Genomic DNA, 13993 nt, shown 5'->3' with positions numbered 1-13993 from the left:
GGGTGGAGTCACCACAGGCATTTTGAGGCTCCTACCAGGGAAAGATGAGTTGGGAATAAACTTAGTTAAGTTTTGTGGGATGTATACTTGTGGGTCACAAATGCTCAAGTTCAGTGAAGTTATTGCTAGCTATTCTGTTAGGAATGGTTTCCAGGAAAAATCCTACTGCCCATCATGCAACATCCTTAAAAACCTACATAAAAAAAAAACACACACACAAAAAACCAAACAGGGCCATATGTTGTATCATGGTATAAACATGTCCTATTGCACCTGGCATTGAAGTAATGTGTAACGGAGGAGAAACAATGTTTGAAAAGTATGGAGCCAGATCGCTTGTGGAAAAGTCTAACCTTCACATATGTCCTTTTGCAAGAGGTGAACTTCTCGTTAATACCTCGAAAAAAAAGTTAAGAATATACTCAATTGGTGCACCTGGGTAGCTCAGTCGGTTAAGCGTCTGGCTTCAGCTCAGCTCATGATCTCACAGTTCGTGGGTTTGAGCCCCACATCCGGCTCTGTGCTCACAGCTAGCTCAGAGCCTGGAGCCTGCTTCAGATTCTGTGTTTCCATCTCTCTCTGACCCTCCTCTGCTCACGCTGTCTCTGTCTCTCAAAAAAAAAAAAAAAAAGAATATACTCAATAAGGCACCATATGTAATTATCAGTGCATGATCATTTTTTTCTTGATGGAATTTGTGTAAAATTTATCAAAATGTCTGTATATAAGGCACAAAACCTGTAGCAATATTGAAGATGCAGTACAACTGGGTGTGAAGTCATGTTTTAAAGATCCCAATATACCGTATCTCATTACGAATAAAGTAAAGCTGACATTTTTTTTTAACTATCAGTACTATAACAAATTTCATCATCCAATTTTTAGGTTGAATTATGTTTCTGTTACCTCTTTAGAAACAATACATTACAAAATTGTCAATATGAAGAAGTGTGCAAAGGTTATGCAAACTGTCAGAAAAAGCAGAATGTATGTCAGGCAATTAGTAAAAATATTGTGCTTATATTGATTCTGTGATGTCTGTATCAGCTTTGAAAAGCTTGTAATTTATTGTAATTTAGTTTCTTACTCAAAATAAATATTCATTTTTCTAAGAAATATTGTAGTAATAATTTAGTTCTTTTTTTTTCCTTAACTCCCCCCCCCCAACCAAATTGTATAAACCTCAAACCTCATAAAACTTGACCCTGCCTGGACAGTTAGATAATGTAGGATAGAACATTTTTTTTAGAAAGGGACATTAGTTCACTCCTAATGCTGCTGAGAGCTTCCAGTTAATCGCGAAACTCGAATGAATCACACCACAGACAGGGCTACTTTCAGAAATTGACTTCTTTTCTTTTAGTACCTAGCTACAGTCTTCTAATTCTCCGTAATGGATCAGCTGCATCCTAGAGCAGATGCTGGCTAAAGCCTTGGGGCATCCTTGCACTTAATGACTTTCTCTTTCAAATTAGCATGAGACTTCTCAAGCCTTGTTTCCTCCCAGCAAAATGGGGCAGCCAGGACACAGGATCTAGAGATACCAAAGGAAAAGTTTATGATGTTCTCTCTGCTATTGCTCTAAGTAAAAAGTTTATCTTAATCTCTCTCTCTCTCTCTAATGAAGAATAAGTCCTAGGAAATCTCCTTATGTCTTACAAATTGGGCTTGAATTGTTTCTGAGATAAAACCAGGTGCTCTTTGTTACAATGATTACAAATGAAATATTAATACTGTGAATATTAAATTTGACTTTCATTTTTATCGAGGCTGAAATCATCAGTCTTTTTAGTAAGAAGATCTATGCTCTGGTTTCTCAACTCTTAAAACAAGCATGTTGAGCCAACTTCCTGAGCTAGAAGCCATAAGAATGAAACAGCAGAGCAGACATGAAGCTGCTTCATCTTGCTAATCTGTAAATTAAATGATCCTCACATGGTCTATCTTCCTTCTTCCTGAATCGAACATCTGCTTGTTTGCTTTTTCCAATCAGGCAGTGTTTCATCCCTTCCCTTCCTCTCCAAAGCATTTCTTTATTTTCACATTTATAGAAAGGGCTTTACATAATGGCTATATGTGTTCCTTTTGTCTTAGTGGAATGAAATGTATCTCTGTATCTCATCTCCATTTAAGTTTAGTGACTTTCTGGCTTCTTGGTCAATGTTTATATCTCTTAGGGTTTTGAGTTTGTTTTACAAAAAGCATGCTAAGAACCTCTTTCCAAAGTTGTCTCAGATTAAGTGACCTTCTACTTAGAGTCTTCAGACATATATAGTTTTTGCTGATTATCTCCTACTCCTTTTCCCTCTATTTCTCTATCATTTCTCTCTTTCCCTGGCCCCTTCTCCTTGATTTCATTGTCATTCAGAGAAGACTAGGGAGAGCAAGAAGTACTTGCTGGTTTTCATACTCTACTGGGATCTAAGGGGATTTGGTGCACCTTGACAAGGTGACTAGTGATGACATCAGGCAAGAGAACAGTTTCTGCCTAGAGACCATTTGGATCACAGACTGGATTGCAACCATTGGTGAAATAAAAACATCACATAAGGAACAGACACTTTGTGAGCCACCAATAGAAGTAAATGATTGTGAATTTAGGGAAATGTTTCTTAGAATTATGAAATGAAATTTTATCTTTCTGCTTCTGGGTGAGCTACCACCCCAATCCTGCTTAAGACATCATTTTGAGAAAATATTCCCTTGGTATAAAAAAAACCTTTAAAAACTTTGGATTAGAATAGATGTCTCACCAGCTACCTAAACTCAAGGTCCAACCTGCATTTTTATTTACGCTTAATCCACATTCCGCACTTAGTCCACAGTGTTCTCCTTAATAATTTATCTCTTACATCTTTCTGTCATTATTCCAACCATGAGGGAAACATCTCCAGAGATCCAAGTGGCAACAAAAAATTTTGTGTATACTGTTGGTGGGAATGTAAACTGGTGCAGCCACTCTGGGAAACGGTGTGGAGGCTCCTCAAAAAACTATCAGTAGAATTCCCCTATGACCCAGCAATAGCACTGCTAGGGATTTACCCAAAGGATACAGAAATGCTGATGCATAGGAGCACATGCACCCCAATGTTCATAGCGGCACTTTCTACAGTAGCCAAATCATGGAAAGAGCCTAAATGTCCATCACCTGATGAATGGATCAAGAAAATGTGGTATATATACACAATGGAATACTACATGGCAATGAGAAAAAATGAAATATGGCCATTTGTAGCAAGGTGGATGGACTTCGAGGGTGTTATGCTAAGTGAAATAAGTCAGGCAGAAAAGGACAGATACCATATGTTTTCACTCATAAGTCTAACAGGAGAAACTTAACAGAGGATCATGGGAAGGGGGAGGGGGGAAAAAGAGTTAGGGAGAGAAAGGGACATGAATCATGAAGAACCAAGGGCTGAGGGGGGAGGGGGAAGGGAGAAGAGGGTGATGGTCATGGAGAGGGGCACTTGTGGGGAGAAGCACTGGGTGTTATATGGAAACCAATTTGATGATAAACTATTATAAAAAAAAATAATAAAGTAAACAACTATAAAAAGTATTTTTAAAAAAGAAAAAAATTTGGGTATATGTTTTTTAAAAGTTTATTGAGAGAGAGAGAGAGAGAGAGAGAGAGAGAGAGAGAGAGAGAGAGAGAGAGACCGTGCATAAGCAGAGGAGGGGCAGAAAGAGAGGGAGAGTGAGAATCCCAAGCAGGCTGTGGGATGTTAGCATAGAGCCCAATATGGAGCTCAAACTCACAAACCATGAGGTCATGACCTGAGACAAATCCAAGTGTCAGATGCTTAACCAACTGAGCCACCCAGGTGCCCCAACTTTGTGGATATCTTGACTCTGATTACAGTACACTCACTGATCTTCAGTACCTTGTATGTGTCTATCAGAACTCAAGGCTTAATTTATCTGGGCACATATCACTATTATTTACATTTTCCATTTCCTCTAGATAGGAAAGATCACCAGATATTTAAGCTACAATTATTTTTGTACTATATCTTTTATAAATTTAATACTACAGGAAAAAATATTTTAAAGTATGCACAAAAATTAAGAAGGAAAGAGCAAGAGAAAACATGACAGTCATTAAGGGAATGTCATTAAGGGGAATGAATTAACATTATCCCATAAAAGGAAATGTACCAGTTCCTCAGATGATGTCTTTTTAAATGTTGACTTCTAATATAATTGATCAGATTACAACATTCCAATAATATCAGCATCTCCCATGTTCTTCAAGACTCTCAGGTACATGCAATATCTGTAAAATGTCATAGTAATAGCAGCTATTAGAATTCACCATTTCCATAGGTCAAAATAGTTACATATTGCCAATTTCATATGGCATAAAATCATATCTCATTAGCGTAAGTTTAGTAATACAGGAAAAAATTGTTCCCATTCTTATCTCCATCCAAACTCACTGCTCCTTTTAATGGTAATTGTGTCTTCATATAGAATATCTTCAATATAAACCAAAAAAGTACATATTCTTTATTTTTCCTTTTTTTGCAAAAGAAAATGTGGACCATACTCACTATTCTATGCTTTGCTTTTTAAAAAGAAACTTAACACCATAATTTGCATACCAGTGGCTTCTTGTCCTCCTCACCTCTCCTTTTTTAAAAAAACAAGTACAGTATATAAATATTCCGTTGTAAGAATCTAATATGATTTAGTTTATCAGCCCCAATTGACTGATTTTTTAGGTTGGTGGTATTTTTAAGATGACTATTGACATCATCAGGTAAATCTTTTGCTATTACAAATAATGTTGTAGTAAATAGCACTGACATTACAATCCTATGTGTGCAGAGGTGGGATTAAGATACATTCTCAGAAATGGAATTGCTGGGTACAATGGTAAAACGTATTTGCACTTGGAATATTTCCCATTACGTTGCTTCTACTGGGGCAGTTTATGCTCCAGCAAAGCAATGAATAAAAAAGCCACTTCCTTGAAGCTTTGCCAGCATATTATGTCATTAAGTGGTTAGAATTTCTGCCTATATGACAGGAGGAAAATAGTATTTTTGTATAGTTTTAATTTATATTTCTATTACTATGAATAAAGCTGTTTTTTTTTTTTCATTCAAGGAACTCTCCCTGCCCTCCGCCCAGAAAGAGGCTACTTTTTCCTCCCCTTTCTATAAGTTATGGGTCTTACCATTTTCTAGAAGCTCTTTGTATATTAAGAAGACTGACACTATACTTCTAATATAAACCTTAATACTTTTTCCAGTTAGTCACATATATTTTGACTTTGCCTATCAGTTAGGTTTTTTTTATATCATTTAGTTTTTTAACTAAATATGTTTTTATTTTTATAGAAGTTAGTGTATCCATTTATTTATCTTTTATTTAATAGCTTCTAGATTTTAAGTCATAGAAGGGCTCCAAGATTGTAAAGGATTTTGTTCAAGTTTTCTTCTAATACTTTCATGGTTCTTTTAAATAATTGATTCTTGTGGAATTAATCATATTATAAAAAGTGTAAGATTTGAACCAACACTATTTTTTAGATGCCTATCTATCTAGCTCTTCCAACATCATTTATTGAACGTCCATCTTGTCCTGTGTGATTTCAGATGCACTTTTAGACGGGCCTATCTTTGGATAGATAGTTCCATATTTATTTTTTCCATTGTCTATTCTTGCACCTATATCCACTGGTTTCATTTTACAAAATTTTTGTCTGTTTTAACATCTGAGAGTTTTAGTCCCTTTTCAATGCTCACTTTTTCCAAAGTTTTCCATGTTATTTTTTCTTGTTTATTTTTCCATACATTTGAGTAACTTTTTCTAGTTCTTAAAAGTGTCCTTTTGATACTTTTGAGATTACAGTACATTTTTAAGTTAATTTAGGGAGAACCAACATCTTGTTATTTTTATCCCCTAGAAACTATACCTTTTTTTTGTTGCAATTAGAAATAGGAATTTTTTTCTCCTATTACATTTTGTAACTTGTTTCTGTTATATATTAAATCTATTGATTTGTGAATACTAATTTTCTACTCTACTACCTTATTGAATTCTCTTGCTCCTTCTACTAGTTTTCAAGTTAATTTTATTTTCCAAGTATATAATCATATCATTTGCAAATAGTGACAGTTGTATAGCCTTCCCATTTTATATAACCAATATATGAATATATTACTCATTGTATTAAAAAAAATCAAGTAATACAGAAATATTGTGAATCACAAACAAGAATCATTTTTAACTTCCCCAACCAACCATTTTTCCTCAAATGCAACCCACTGCTCTCTAAAGTTTTTTCTGCATATTTCCATAGGTCTATATGTGAAATTATGCATAGTTTTTTTCTATCTTCATATTTAGGAAGTATTTTATATAATATCATTTTACATGTAGTCTTTAAGAATAATTATTTCAAGGGCACCTGGGTGGCTTAGTCGGGTAAGCGTCCAACTTCAGCTCAAGTCATGATCTCACAATTTGTGGGTTCAAGCCCGGGGTCCAGCTCTGTGCTGACAGCTAGCTCAGAGCCTGGAGCCTGCTTCAGATTCTGTGTGTGTCTCTCTCTCTGACTCTCCCCTGCTCATGCTGTCTCTCTCTCTCTCTCTCTCTCTCTCTCTCTCTCAAAAATAAATAAAACATTTTTTAAAAAAAGAATAGTTCTTTCAAACAATCACAGATGTAGAATTTGCAGGCACAGAACAAAGACTTGCTTTCCTGAATCATTTTAGAGGAAGTTATTGACCTGATAATCTATAAACTTGAATATTTTAGTGTAACACACAAGAATGTTATCCCAGAGAATCATCAAAATCAGGTAATCAACATCAATACATTAAAATCATCTAATCTGAGACTCCATTTGCATTTCACCAATTGTCTTGCTTCTGTTATTTATAGCAAAAGAATCCAGCTCAGCTTCACTTGGTAGACTTAGTTGTAATGTCTTTTGTCTCCTTCAGTTTTTTCTTCACTTTCATGATCCTGACTCCTCTGAAGATTACTGGCCGATTATTTTGTAGAATGTCGTTCAACTTGGGTTGGTTTATTTCTCCTGATTAAATTCAGGTTATACCCAGGAACACAGTAGCAGGAATATCACAAAAATAAATCTGTGTTCTTTTCATCGTGTCTTATCTGGTGGTACATGACTCTCATTTGTCCTATTACTGATTATTTTCACTTTGATCATTTAATTAAGGTGCTGTTTGCAAGCCTTTGCCATGGTGATGCTACTCCTATACTTTTGTAATTAGTAAGCATTTTGCAAGGAGTTATTTTGAAACCAAGTAAGTATCTCACTCTTCATCAAAATTTTTACTTGTTTATGTATTTATTTATATCCATATGAACATGTGTGATTTCATACTTTATTCAATGGGTCATAACCCATTACTATCATTAGTTCTTTTCATCAAAAGAATTGTCCCTGACTGGCCAGTGAGGGCTTCATCAAGGTGACTTCTGTGTTTTCTGTCACGTCTCCTGGTAGTCTTTAAGCACCCTTGCTTCCTGGTACAGCAAGATGTTTCAGACTTCTGCTGTCTCAGCCTTAGAATCGGCCATTCCTTCCAAGCAATCCCAGTTCCCTTCAGTGGAGACGGTACTTAGAAGCCAGGGTCTAGGCACTTGGTATGCTTACTGCTGCTGGAGTATCACTGTTCTCAGATCCTTTTCATGGTCAAAGCTAGAGATACATGTTTATGTATATATATGTATGTACGTATATGTGTATGCATTTATATATCTGCATCTTTTTTCTGCACTTATTCTATGTCCATCCACATATTGGAAGCCACGGTTTCACATTGATTCTCCCAAAATTTTAGTGTTCTCCCTTTCATAGTGAGAGACCCCTTCTTTACTAGTAATAAAATTGTCTCATATTGCCCTTAATAGGTTTAGTTATTTCGTTAGGTTTCCTGAGTGCAGTCAATCTCCTATCTCCACCACCATGCCATCCCCCTCAAGTTCACATGGGCATCATTGTCACCCTGTGTAGACTCTGACATCCTACTCTAGGACACTGAAGCTTCTCCTTTTTCTGGAGGGTCACCTATCTTGTATCTTGTAATAACTTCAGAAATGAAATTGTTCAGGAAGAAATAGGATAACAAGAAGTATAGATAGATATTTTTTAATGTGTTTTTTATTGTAAAATAACCCAAACATCAATTTGGAAATCAAAACAAGTCTTTAATTGGCTTTATGCTTTACTTAATGTATGTATTAAAAAGTCTTTCAGTGTGAATATATGTACATACACTGCATTCTTTTCAAATTGCCTTGACCAATCCTATATAATGGTTATACTGTGGCTTGTCAATAGAAGGATGGATGGTAAGATCTACCTTTGATTTCTTGAATTTTTCAATTTACAAACAATGGATATCTTGTACATATTGCTTCTTTGTGTATATTTCCTTGTAGAAAATGCAAAGTGGAACTTCTGGACTGAAAGATATTATTGGTATTTTATCTTAGTCAGTGTTTTGGATAAATTTTCTTTTGAACTACTTTTATTTTCTTAGCGATTTGAAAGAAATTCCATGTATTAAGAATATTAAGACTATCTCATACGTTGCAACTCTTCCTATTTTTTAGTCTGCCGTTGCCTTTTCATTCTTTTATGGTGTCTTTAAGCCATATGCAGTTCAAAAGAAAAATATACATATTAAAGAAGATATATGTATTATATAATATAACATATATATTAAAGAGGACTAATCTATCCATCTTTTTCTATAGCTTTCATTGATATTTTTTCTTTTTCCTTAGAAATTTCTTCTAGTTTTTTTTTTCAGATAGCTTTTCTTTTCCTCCAATATTTTTAACTGACATGGGGCTTGGACTCAGGAACCACAAGATCATGGCCTGAGCCAAAGTCAGACACTTAACTGACTGAGCCACCCAGGCTCATCGTTTTAAAAATATTTTTTAACTTTTATTTATTTTTGAGAGACAGAGCCCAAGCAGGAGAGGGGGAAAGAGTGAGGGAGACCCAGAATCCAAAGCAGGCTCCCGGCTCTGAAGTGTCAGCAGAGAGCCCAATGCAGAGATCAAACCCACGAACCCGGAGATTGTGACCTGAGCCAAATTCGGACACTTAACAAACTGAGCCATCCAGGCACCCCTCTTTCTTCGTTTTCTTAAAGGGGACTCTTAATGCTCAAGAAAGTCTACATTTTGATGAAATACCACTTTTCTATTTTTTAGAATTGTTAGTGCTTTTTGTATCCTATCTCCCCATCCCTCCCAAAATTTGCCTGCCTCTGGTTTGCTAAAACATTTTTTTTTCAGTTTTTCTTTAAAACATTTGGAATTTGGCTTATATAGTTTTATGATTCATTTTGAATTGATTTTTGTGAATGGCATGAGGTAAATGTCAAGGATCTTTTTTTTTAATTTCAATGGAATATCCTGTTGTTCAAGTGTTAATGGTTTGAAAAGTCTTTTCACTACTCCACTGATTCACTCGGTAGTCTTTTGTTGTTAAAGTGAAACTCTCCCAATATAAAATTAACCATTTTAAAATGTAAAATTCCATTGCATTTAGTACATTTACAGTGTTGTGAACTATCACTTCCATCTCATTCCAAAACCTTTTAATCACTCCCCAAGGTAGCCCTGTACCCATGAAGCAGTCCCCCACCCCCCAATCCCTGAATACTTTTCTTAAAAACCAATCATCAACAAACTGACCAATATGTCCAGGTCTTGATTCTGTTCTGTTGAGTATGTACCTGTGTGCCAATACCCCAATTTTTAAAATATTATTGCTGTAGCTTTATAGCAAGACTTGCAGTCACATTGTGTATGTTTTCCCGTTTTAGTCTGTTTTGAGATTGTCTTGACTCTTCTAAGTCTTTTATTTCGTTTATAGATTACTGATATCAATATTGAACCTTCAAATTCCATGAATATGTTAAATTTATTCACATTTTAAGGCTTTTTAAATTTCTCTCAGCAATGTTTTCTATTTTCTCAAACTTATTCCTAGTTGTTTGATTTTTTTGATTCTAAGAAAAAGTATAGTTGAAAAAATAATTTAGAATTGTTTGTTGGTTGTACTTAAAAATGTAAATTACTTTTATAATTTGACTTTAAATCTTGTTACCTTGCAAAATATACTTGTATTAATTCAAGTAGGTTTCTGTAACTCCCTTAGGGTTTTCTATCTGTATAATCATATCATCTACAAATAAAAATTTTTCTTCTTCCTTTTCAATCTTAACACAATTATTACATTTCTCTTGCTCTAATGCTTTGGCAGAGACTTCCAATACAATGTAGAATAGTAATGGTGGGAGTTGCATACTTGCCTTAGTCCTGATCTGAGAAGAAAAGCATTCAATATTCATCATTAAGTTTGATATTAGTAGACTTCCCAGGAATACTCTTTATAGATTGAGGAGGCTCATGTCTCTTTCTGGTTTTCAGAGTTTATCTGTATCATTATTATTATTCTTGTTGTGGTTGTTATTTATTGCTGATTTATTTTGCCAGATACATTTTGGGGGCAGATTTTTAGGTAATACTTCAAATAAGTATGTATGTATGTATGTATGTATGTATATATGTATTTGAGAGAGACAGAGACAGCATCTGTGGGGAAGGGGCAGAGAGTTAGGGAAAGAGAATCCCAAGCAGATTCCACACTGCCAGAACAGAGCCTGACATGAGACTCCAACTCACAAAATCATAAGATCATGAACTGAATGGAAACTAAGTTGGTTGCTTAACTTACTCAGCCACCCAGGTACTCCTACATTAAATGTTTTTTAAAAAGTTAAGGCAAAATTTCATTCCTGAAGTGAACTCTGCTTGCTATTTTCTCTTTTTTATTGTTAGATTTGATTTTTAAATATTAAAGGTATTTGTATATGCTTAAGAAAAATATCAGCTTGTAGTTTGCTTGTCTTGTAATACCTTTGTCAAATTTTGAAATTAAGGTTATGCTGGCCTCAAAAAACAGATTGGGAAATGTTTCTACGCCTCTGTTTTGTTATGGTTTTCAATGTTTTTTCAATATTTTTCAAAAATTAAAAAATTTTTTTTAAATTTTATTTTTAGAGAGAAAGAGCTCACAAGTTGGGGAGGAGGCACAAGTAAAGAGTGAGAGAGAAACCTAAGCAGGCTGTACACTCAGCATGGAGCTCAACCACTGGGCTCAATTTCACAAAGCATGAGATCATGACCTGAGACAAAATCAAGAGTTGGTTGCTTAACTGACTAAGCCACCCAGGTGCCCCTATACTATCCTTCTAAACATCTCTTTATGGCACAGAAACAGACACTCAGATCAATGGAACAGAATACAGAACAGAGAGCTGGGCCCACAAACATATGGCCAACTAATCTTTGACAAAGCAGAAAAGAATATCCAATGGAATAAAGTCAGTCTCTTCAGCAAATAGTCCTGGGAAAACTGGACAGCAACATGCAGAAAAATGAACCTGGACCACTTTCTTACACTGTACACAAAAATAAACTGAAAAGGGATGAAAGACCTAAATGTAAGACAAGAAGCCATCAAAACCCTAGAGGAGAAAGCAGGCAAAACTCTCTTTGACCTCAGCCACAGTAAGAAGTTGTGTCTCTGGAACACATCTCTGGAGGCAAGGGAAACCAAAGCAAAAATCAACTATTGGGACCTCATCAAAATAAAAAGTTTCGGCAGAGAGAAGGAAACAATCAGCAAAACTAAGAGGCAACTGATAGAATTGGAGAAGATATTTGCAAAGTACATATGAGATAAAAGATTAGTATCCAAAATCTATAAAGAACTTATCAAACTCAATACGCAGAAAACAAATAATCCACTGAAGAAATGGGCAAAAGACATGAATAGACACTTCTCCAAAACGACATCCAGATGCCCAACCTACACATGAAAAAATGCTTATCACACATCATCAGGGAAATACAAATCAAAACCACAATGAGGTATCACTTCACACCTGTCAGAATGGCTAACATTAACTCAAGCAACAACAGATGTTGGCAAGGATGCAGAGAAAGAGGATCTCTTTTGCACTGCTGGTGGGAATGCAAACTGGTGTAGCCACTCTGGAAAACAGTATGGAGGTTTCTCAAACAATTAAAAATAGAACTACCCTATAACCCAGCAATTGCACTACTAGGTATTTATCCAAGGGATACAGGTGTGCTGTTTCAAAGGAGCCCATGCACCCCAATGTTTATAGCAGCACTATTGACAATAGCCACAGTATGGAAAGAGCCCAAATGTCCATTGATGGATGAATAGATAAAGAAGATGTGGTGTGTGTGTGTGTGTGTGTGTGTGTGTGTGTGTGTGTGTATGTGTGTATATATATATATATACACATGCTTTGTGAAATTGAGCCCAGTGGTTGAGCTCCATGCTGAGTGTACAGCCTGCTTAGGTTTCTCTCTCACTCTTTACTTGTGCCTCCTCCCCAACTTGTGAGCTCTTTCTCTCTAAAAATAAAATACTCCATATACATATATAATGGAGTATTACTCAGCAATCAAAAAGAATGAAATCTTGCCATTTGCAAGGACATGGATGGAACTAGAGGGTATTATGCTAAACAAAATTACTCAGAGAAAGACATATCATATGACTTCACTCATATGAGGAATTTAATATACAAAACAGATGAACATAAGGAATGGGAAGCAAAAAGAATATAAAAACAGGGAGGGTACAAAACATAAGAGACTCTTAAAGATAAAAAACAAACAAAGGGCTTGCTGGAGGGATTGTGGGAAGGTGGATGGGCTCAATGGGTAAAGGGCATTAAGGAGTTTACTCCTGAAATCATTGTTGCACTATATGCTAACTAACTTGAATGTATATAAATAAATAATAAATAAAATCTCTTTACTATTTGTAAACTCTTAGTAACACCTCCTGTTTTAGTAATTGGTTATTTGTATTGTATCTCATTTCATCCCAATCCAGTTTTGCACAGTGTTTGTCATCATTCATTTTTTTAAGAATGAACTTCTGATTTTATTGATTTTTTTAATTGTTTACTTTCTATTTCATTGATTTTGATTTATCCATATTATTTTATTTCCTCCACTTATATTAGGTTGGATTTTCTCTGCTTTTCATAACTTAAGGTGGAACCTTACATCATTTATTTTATGTTTATCTTATTTTCGTATATAAGCATTTAGCACTATAAATTTATCACCTAGCACTATTTTAGTTGCTGTATAAGACTTGATTATATCCTCATCATTTAACTTAAAATATTTTCTAGTTTTCTTTATTGTTTGAATCATGGATTATTTGGAAATTGACTGTTTAATTATCAAGTACTTAGGAATTTTCTAGACATCTTATTCTTATTGATTTCCAACTTAATTTCATTGTCACCAATGAATATGCTCTGTGTAATTTCATTTGAAATTTATCTAGACTTGTTTTATGGCATAGTACGTGTTTTGTGTTGGTACTTGGCAGCTGTTGAATGTAGTGTTCTACACTGGGTGTAGCATTCAGTAAAACAAAATGTGAAGCTGTTCTTGTGAAAAGAAAATTTTCATAGACAATTTACTAGTAGACTTTTATTCAAATATTTGTGAATCAGAGGGCATCTAATCTTAGCAAATAGAAGGGAGCTCTAAAGAGCTGCACAAGGGAGATTTTTATAAACCAAAATGAGGAGAAACAAATTACTCCAGGCATCTGATGATTGGTTAAAATTACTTTCCTCATATGGACAAAATGGGAGTCTAGGAGCAGGCCTGGTGACTTGTGCTAAGCAGACGAGCTGTGATTGGTAACCTTGGGCCTCCGGTTCTGGGCGAGTTGAGTAAGTTATTTGCTTTGCTGAAATGGGGCTTAATGTGAGCAACTCAATGTTGTGCCTACTTTAGATATATTCACTCTAGTCCTTAGATACACAATTCACATAAATTTTGACTGTGTGTGTGTGTGAAGAGGTAGGCATCTATTTTTTTTTTCAAATGTGTAACTAGTTGTTTCAATGTCCATCATAGT

Source organism: Suricata suricatta, chromosome 3 (assembly GCF_006229205.1).
Source record: "Suricata suricatta isolate VVHF042 chromosome 3, meerkat_22Aug2017_6uvM2_HiC, whole genome shotgun sequence".
Classification (NCBI taxonomy): domain Eukaryota; kingdom Metazoa; phylum Chordata; class Mammalia; order Carnivora; family Herpestidae; genus Suricata; species Suricata suricatta.
Note: the sequence above shows the minus strand (reverse complement) of the source record.